At 29.6% G+C, this 9,216-nt stretch overlaps 1 non-coding gene across 1 annotated transcript; it reads right to left on the bottom strand.

Annotated features, from left to right (window-relative positions):
• Positions 1–6,958: 6,958 nt before the first annotated feature.
• On the bottom strand, positions 6,959–7,040 carry TRNAS-AGA (transfer RNA serine (anticodon AGA)). Its single transcript has one exon. It is a non-coding gene; the product is annotated as a tRNA-Ser (tRNA).
• Between the last annotated feature and the right edge of the window lie 2,176 nt (positions 7,041–9,216).

Consider the following 9,216-nt stretch of genomic DNA (forward strand, 5'->3'; position numbering starts at 1 on the left):
GAAGTTTATCCATTCCTTTTACCTTCGGGATGAAAGCGATATCTGTGGGCCCCTCGATGATTTGATGATGACAAATGGAAGTGCTCGGCCGGGCCAGGACTGATTTGATTTGTTCAATTAGTCAGTCGTCATAAATCGGAAATCGGGAAACAACTAATGGACAGAGAGAATGATTATAATCCATGTCTCAGTCCATATGATATCTCGAATGGAGGAATATATGATCCCTTATCTAATGGACAAGTCATTGACAAGATCAGAGTTCATCTACAAGGTCAGAGTTCGACAGAAGCTTTTGAGAGCTACGATTGCCAGTTGGTTCCTGAAGTCATACGCAAAAATAGTTTTAGACTTATCCAAGTGGGAGACTGTTGGATTAATGTCTAAGTCCATAACTATAATTGGTAAGACTTGACCCGACCCGGCATGGTCCATTTGGGTTGCATGGCATCATGCACTTGGATAGACTATAATGAGAGAAATAAGACACTTATGGTTATTAATATATTATAAGTTCTAGTATATTAATAATAAGAATAATAAGATTATTTAATTAGTATTGATCAAGAATTAATCTAGGATTAATTAAGTGATCAAAAGAAGACTAATTAAATATATGGGTTGATTGTGTAAATCATCCATACTTGTATAATGGGCTAATGCTCCATGGATTATCTAGTTGGGCAAAAACCCATATGATGCTCCTTGGATGCTCCATGGTGTATTTGAACCCATGGATCCAAGGACATGGAAAGTCATGACAATTAGGGTTTGCCCTAATTGTAACACTATATAAAGATCTTATTCTTGACAAAATCGGCCACTAGATTATTCTAGAGAGGGCTAGCCGATTTTATGAAGTGTAGAATTCTCTCAAGTTATTCCAAGTGTATTTGGTGTTGTGTGAACCATTTGAGGTGTCACACTTGGGGCACTAGGCACTCAAGCTTCATGAAGACATTCTACATCAAAGAGGTATGTATTCTATCTTGTTATATTGATAGTTTTGTATGCTAGATTAGGATAATACCTTGGATGTTCATATTTGCATGTATAATAGAGAAAACATAGATCCAAGGTATTTAGGGTTGCATGTACACTTAGGAGTGTTAGAATGCTCATAACCCAACAAGTTTAACAATGGATTACCAGCATACTTTGGTCCAATGGTCAAACAAGCATCCATTTTGAAAGTCGCCGTCTGGGGAGTCAGAAATGTTGAGACCCAGATAAGGGAAAAGGGTCTGGAGAGAGTTGAAGTTGGCGAGAAGAGGAAGTTTGGAGGATCTTCAAAGTCCAACAAGGAGAGAAAATTATCAAAGTCTGGAGGAGGAGGAGGAGGAGGAGGAGGTGAAGCAAGATGGTGCGATAAGTGCAAGAGGAAACACTTGGGAAAATGTGGCGAAAAGGTGACATGTTTAAGTGTGGAAAGTCTGGGCATTACACCAATGATTGCACATTCAACAAGAAGGTATGTTTCGGATGTAACAAAGAAGGGTATATTTCTAGAGATTTCCCAAAGAAAAATGAAGCAGCAAGGCCAAATGCACCGCCAAAACCAAGGGCCTTCCATATTATCCTTGACGAAGCAGATAACAAAGCAAGGAATCATAAGTGAGGACTTTAAATCCCACGATCAAGATATGAAGCAGCCATGCAGATAGTATCCGGTGGTGTAGCCTATTAGAGGCATAGTATAGGTTAAACTTTAACATCTGTGTAACCATTTCAAGAAGTAATATAAGCCTTGGTTTTGTTATCTAGTGTGTTAAGCTGTTATGTGCTTTTTTTTGTATGCTGAATTGGAAAAATGTGGGAAAAATACTTGGGATGAGTATGAGTAAGTGTGAATGGTAGTGGAAGCCTATACTACCAGAAGCACATGACTCACGCTTGGATCAAGGAAAGTCACAAGGTTAGCAAGGCACTAGTAATTCATTTTGTTTTGTGCATGTATGTCGTTACCATCTTTTAGGTAATGACTAAGAAGATGATTGTTATTCTGACCCTAATGGTCATATCAAATCAAGTCCGACTAAGATGAGTATATTACATGGTTCAGTGAACCAAGTTCGAGGTAGTATCCAACTTAAGCCAGAAGATTGAAGGGAAAGATAATCGAAGCGGCCAATAGAAGTATCACGGTCATTGTTAAAGTAAGAAGCTTGTAGATAGAAGTGCTACATGCTAGAATGTAATTATATCACGTTAGAACATGAAGGAAGTTATATTCCATTCTGGAATTTGACTAAAAAGGACCTGATTCTAAGCATTGCATCATACAATGAGAGTTCATTAAAACATGACCCATCAGTCTGTTACGGTAATCGAAGTAAAGACCTTATCGTAAGTTAAGTATGTATAAGAAGAAGCAGGAGTCTCCAATAAGGACTGAGTTTGTAACTCAAAGGTTAAGATTGAAAGACCAACATACGATAAAGAGCGGGTGCAAGATTGCACACCGCAATCAGTCAAGGAGTCCTAAAGTTAGATACTCATTTGAAAGGACATAATATTTACGATTACCACCTAGGATGGAAAGGAAAGGTACAAAGTCATTATACAAGCCCTGTTTGTTTATGATTCTAGGACATAATCATCCTAAGGGGGAGATAAATGTAACACCCGCAGATTCGGGCTAGTCAATAATAAGTGTTAAAAATGATTTTTTTTATCTTGGATAAATAATCTTAACAAAAGTAATAGTTATGGTCAAAAATTGTAACCTACTTGATTTAATAAAGAGTAATTATGTGAATATTATATGTTTCATGATTTTTATAATATAATAAAATAAGAAAAATCAGTCGAATCGTCCGTAAATCGTAAAAATAAGTGCACCAAAACATATATATATATATATATATATATATATATATATATATATATATATATATATATATATATATATATATAGAGAGAGAGAGAGAGAGAGAGAGAGAAAGTACACATCTTCCCGATCCCAACAATATAAATTTCATAGAAATCTGACTCCATTTGAATTAGATATGATTTTTATAAGATATAAAAGTCAGTCGCACACAACGAACGTATGACGTAAAAAGCTACGAAGAGAATGGTTGACTTTTAGCTAATGCAACCAAAAAGAAAATCATACTATTCCTTAAAATAGGAATTTTGAGAACAAGGATGCCAAAAACGGAGTCCGTATGAGAGAGTTATGATTTTAGAGAAATCATTTATTTTTATAAAAATATGGAAAAAAAAATATAAACTCAAAATTAGCCGGCAGAGTTTAAACAAAAGTTGTAGATCTCGTCAATAGCTACGCGTGGATATAAAGAATGTCAAAAACGGAATTCATATGAACGAGTTATAATTTTTAATAGCACATTTACGTATTAAAATAAAGTGTAAATCTAATAAATTACGTATAATATGTTAAATATTAAAGATATAACTTTATAAGTAGAAGTAAAGATATTATTTTAATATTAAAATTTAGTTTATTTATGATTACATTTTATGTTTGATATTTATTTCACATTATTAACAAACTTATAATCATTATTACAAACACACTATAATTTATCATTTTTAACTATTTACAAAATATTATATGGGTTATTTAAGTTGACTTATAATGTTATATTTAAATCAACAATTTAAGTATTTTATACAATTTGTTCAAAAGTTGTAGCTTTAAAATGATCAATGTTTACATACAACATCATATTAAAACTAATAAGTTACGTATAATATGTTAAAAGTTAAAAATATAACATTATAAGTAGAAGTAAATATATTCTTTTATTATTGAAATTTAGTTTATATATGATTACACTTTAGGTTTGATATTTATTTAACATTATTAACCAACTTATAATCATTATTAGAAAGAAATTGATAAGTCGTTAGAGTTTCAAATGAATGTGGTGAAAGGAAAAGTGTTTCTTTTATAAGTATAGTGGACGAATTTTCGCGCGTTGCATAGTGTGCAATTATGTTGTTTAAAATCTTGATTTTTATAACGGGTGTTTAGTTGTTAGAAGTTATTATGACCAAGTTAATAAAATTCATCAACGTCGAGATTAAAACGCAAGACCTTCAATCTAAAAGAAAAACATCTACTAAGTGGGTTAGTCTAACATTGACGTTTAATTAAATATACATTTCAGTTTAGGTTTTATATTTAAAAATATACATAATTTTTAACTATTAGAAAAATAATCTTATGATATTTTGATTTATGGTTGTGATTTAAAACCATTTTTATTTTAACCAATAAGTTATATGTATATATTAGGTTGAAAAATGAAGAGTTGGTTTAAATAATTGATTTTAATGTATTAAATAAATCAAATTAAGGAGGTTAAAGTGAATGATTTAATTAAGTTAAAAAAAACCGAACATGTTTGGTTAATTACTTGAAAGATCAAGAGTTTGTGTAACTATTTTGCATTAATATGACATTTATTATAAAATAAAAACCAAGATTAGTGAATAACTAAAAAAAATACACATTTTAACAATCTTGACATTGATATTTCTTATTAGGTGTTTGTTTTATAGTTTCAATATTTATTATCATTTCTATTATTAATTATTAAGAATTTTTTTTAGGTTTAAGTTGTGGAGGTAGCTTGTTCGGGCTATGTGTTTCTTCATAAAAGTCCAGTTATTATTTTATTGCAATTAATTAGGTGTAAGACTCATGTATTACATGAGTTTATTTTAAAGAAAAAAAAATGAAATTCTAAACATTGATAAGTTTGAATTTATAAGAAAAAATAAAAAAATATTGAATTATTAAAATTAAATTGTTTGTTTTTCTTTTAAATTAAATAAATAACTTAGATAAATATCAAAGGAAACTAATAAAACTTTAATTTAGAAAATTTGAAATTAGAAGGAAGTTAATTAATAAAATTGATATGCATTTATTATTACATTTATTGCAATTATTACATTTAATTATTATGTGGAAATTAATAAAATGAAAAAAAAAACATAAAATGTCATGTGAACAAAAATTAATTGAAAATAACTACAAAATGATATGTGGCGAAATCAATGGGAGTGTGACATATGACAAAAGTCCTTTACTTATTATGGAGGATGTGTTTGACTTCTTACTCTGTTAATGTTGATTTAAGAAAATCATTGCATTGATCATTTTCAAGAATATGAAACATGTGAATGGATAACAACAATAAAATTAAAAACCAAGATATACAACTTGTACAACAATTAACAACGATAAATGGTAAAGCTTTTGGCATCATCTTTAAAAACATCAATGCATCATCTCATTAAAAGCTACAAATTTCCTCATAAAATCAGTTCATTAAAGTGAATTTCTACATCTCAATATGAACTTCAACACAAAAACTTGCATATTTTTAAAAATGTGAGGTAATCTTTAACTTAAATATTCATTAAATCTTAGAGTATTTATAAATAAGTTCAACAAATTATATATATCATATTTCAAGCAGAGTTAGAATCATAAAATTTAAAGTTAAATCTTCACCCTTGATTGCTCCATTCACCAATTCAATTTTACCACCAATAATATAAACTTATAAGAAATAGATGGTGTAGAGTCTTGTTTTTCAAAAAATAATTGTTCATAACTGTATGTTCAATAAAATATTGCATGTGTCAATTTTTAAAATAGATGTTAGAAAGTTCTCAAACCTAAGAACTACTTTTATAAACGATTAAAAACACAATATGTGAACAAACCAACAAAAAAACAAATTTTTGATTAAAAACACAAAATGCATACATTGTTTATTATAGATTATTGAACTTCAATATTATATTGACAACATAAGACTTTTATTTATACCAAAACAAAGAACCAATGATCACTAACTAGACAAAAGAAGTATTTTGTTTTCATTTAGGATATTTGTTTCTATAGAAGTAAGTATTTATAGGCTAACTACATTTGTGTGAAAGGAATTTCAAAAGTCAAATTAAATCCTATAAGTTGAATAGCCTTGTAATTTTCAAATGAATGAGATTCATTACTTTGAATGTGAAAGGGTGTGGATTTCAAATGCATGAGTTGTTGCCAAATTTTTATGTGGTTTCAAATGAATGAGATTCAAGGAAAAATATTAGATTTATAAATATGTATGATAATGATGATAATAATAGTTGATACCACGGGGTTTTTTCAAAATTTTCACTAAAAAATCTTAACAAAAAATTTAATTAAATAAAAGATAAGTAGACACACATAATATACCGCATGCACAATCCGCGCTTTACACCATTGTGGTGACTCATTTTCACCTCCTACACATCAAAATATTACTAAAAAAAGTTTTATACGTACTAAATATGTAAATATCCTTATCCAATGTCATAAGGATACCTAGTCTTGAGTTGAAAAAAAAATTAAAAATATTTTAATTTTTTTATGTTGTTATAAAAAATGTCATTTCATGTGCAACTTTATTGATTGTCATTCATCCCCCAAAGTGAAATAATGAATGAAAAAAACAAATAATACTAAATAATAATAATGATGATGGTGATAGACAACATGTCTAATCTAAATATTGTGTTTATATTAAACATATTGTGTTTATAATCGATGATTCTAATACGAACTCGTTATTCAGAATTATAAATTTCAATACAAGAAAGTTTTAAGAATACTTAAGTTTTACACTCAATAACATTGATTTATTCATAATGGGGTAACGCCCTATTTATAATACATATAAACTCTTCAAGAGTCTGATACAAACATAGATATATATTATTGCAATCTATGATTGCAAGATACGACAAATATATATTATTACACTTACATTATTGTGTCATATGATTCCAAAAGAAAAAACATATAATTATTCATAATTATTTTTTTGACATACAACAAAGGACCGACAATATATATTTCTTTAATAATGGTCTCTCTCTATAAAGACTTTCATTTTACTCAGATATACAAATAATAAAATAAAATTAAAAAAACCGTGGACGGCAGGATTCGAACCTGCGCGGGCGAAGCCCACATGATTTCTAGTCATGCCCGATAACCACTCCGGCACGTCCACGTTTTTGTTGTTATTTCGTTTCATATGTAAATATCGTCTTCGATACAGGATGTGGAGATGCATATTTAAAGAATATGTATAATGTAAAAGTATAAAAAAATAAATTATAAACTACTGTTTATGAGGAATTTAAAATAATGGTTAACGCTGTGTGAAACCATAAATATGCCATTATCATCATTCACTCTTATCAAATGTTGATTATAAATACTTTAGAGAAGTTTAGAATGACACTTTTATTCAAATTTTGGGAAAATATTGAATTGATGTATATATTCTTTTCTTTATAAAAAGGTTAACAGATAATGACATGCTTAAAAATATTTCAACTTATACTTAGTGATTATACGTATCCAATGTGTCCTCGGCTTCGTATAAGACTAGTTTTTATATTTCATCGAAATAATTTGAGAGTTTGAATTACGTGAATTATGTTATATGAATAGTTTATACGTGTTATTATAATTTGAATGTGTTTATGTAATAACTATGAGTGAAAAGCTTGACATTTTTTAGCTTTGGTTGCATTAATGGGCTAGAAGTCAATTACCATAAGTGGAGAAGTTGTGTTTTAGCTTAAAAGGTTGAGCATTTTGTTAGTTTCTGCATAATGGTGGGCATGTTTTATAAAGGTAGGTCAAGCTATTTGTCAAGAATTTTTTTGAAGATATATTCATTTGTTAGATGCCAAGTAGTGATTTTGGTTTAAAAAAAAATAAGTGAAATTTGTGTGTTTCTTAGCGAGCATTCTAGGAATATGTTGCATTAGCATGAATATAGCATGTTTTGGAAAGCTTTGGGTCAAGAAGAGATCAATGTATTAGTTTTCGTGTCTTGAGAATTCGTTGATGTTTAGCTTGTTTTGTGTCAACTGTCAAGAATAAGTTTAGATTTATTGCAACATTGTCAAGGAGAAATGGGTTACTTTCTAGGCGTGGAGATAGAACAAAAAGGATGGAGAAGTGTTCATCTCTCAATGGAAGTATGCTAAGGAAATTCTAGAAAACAAACATAATGTATTTAATGCAAGAGCATGATACTCTAATGTGTCAAAAGAAAGGAACTATGCTAGAAAACAAACTTCAATGTTTTCTTGATCTTCGGTAATACCAATTATCATTACTTTTATTATTTTTCATAGAAAAAAAAAACAAATTTAGCTAAAATCCTAATTAATTTTCAAGAAATAGCCAAAAATTACACGAATGGTCCCTATGGTTTAGGGTAATTTGCACGTTTGGTCCCTAACTTATTTTTTTAACTCGGAAGGTCCCTATTGTTTGTTTTTGTTACACGCTTGGTCCCTATCTTACCTAAAAAGACTATTTTACCATTGATTTTTTAATTTATTTAAATAAACACACTCCCGACCTCACTCCACTTACCTTACCCTACCTATCTCATCATCTTTCCCTAATCAAATAATAGTCTTTTTAGGTAAGACAGGGACCAAGCGCGTAACAAAAACAAATAGAAGGGACCAAACACGTAACAAAAACAAACAGTAAGGACCTTCCGAGTTAAAAAAGTAAGTTAGGGACCAAACGTGCAAATTACCCCAAACCATAGGGACCATTCGTGTAATTTACTCAAACAAAAAAACAGATCACACCTCTCGCCTGTGAATTTGGTTAATGTGTTGCGATTATGTGGTTCATTAACCTAGGGGTGTTCACGGGGCGGTTCGGTTCGGATAGTAATAAAATTGTGAATCGTGACCACGGGGCAGGTACCTGATGCGCACTAACTAAAACCGAACCGTATTAACAAAAAAACCGAACCGAACCGAACCGTATGAAAGCGGGTAACCACGGTTCGGTTCACGGGTACCCAGTAAAATATAAAAAATTAAATTAAATTGAAACTACAAACTTCAATTTAGTTATCTCTTTCTTAAAATTAGTAAGTCAAAGAGTTTAAAAAAAAACATAATGAAGTTTAAATATCATATCTTATAATTTGTATAATAAATACAATAAAAAAAATAACAAGAAAATCAAATGAATTTAGAATTACAAAATTGGAGTTGTCAATATGGATTTTTATTTAGGTTATTGAATTGGTAGATCAATCAAAACAATACTAATGAAATAATATTTTTTTGAGTAAATTACATGAATGGTCCCTATGGTTTAGGGTAATTTGCACGTTTGGTCCCTAACTTATTTTTTTAACT

Source organism: Lactuca saligna, chromosome 3 (assembly GCF_052625555.1).
Source record: "Lactuca saligna cultivar CGN05327 chromosome 3, ASM5262555v1, whole genome shotgun sequence".
NCBI lineage: Eukaryota > Viridiplantae > Streptophyta > Magnoliopsida > Asterales > Asteraceae > Lactuca > Lactuca saligna.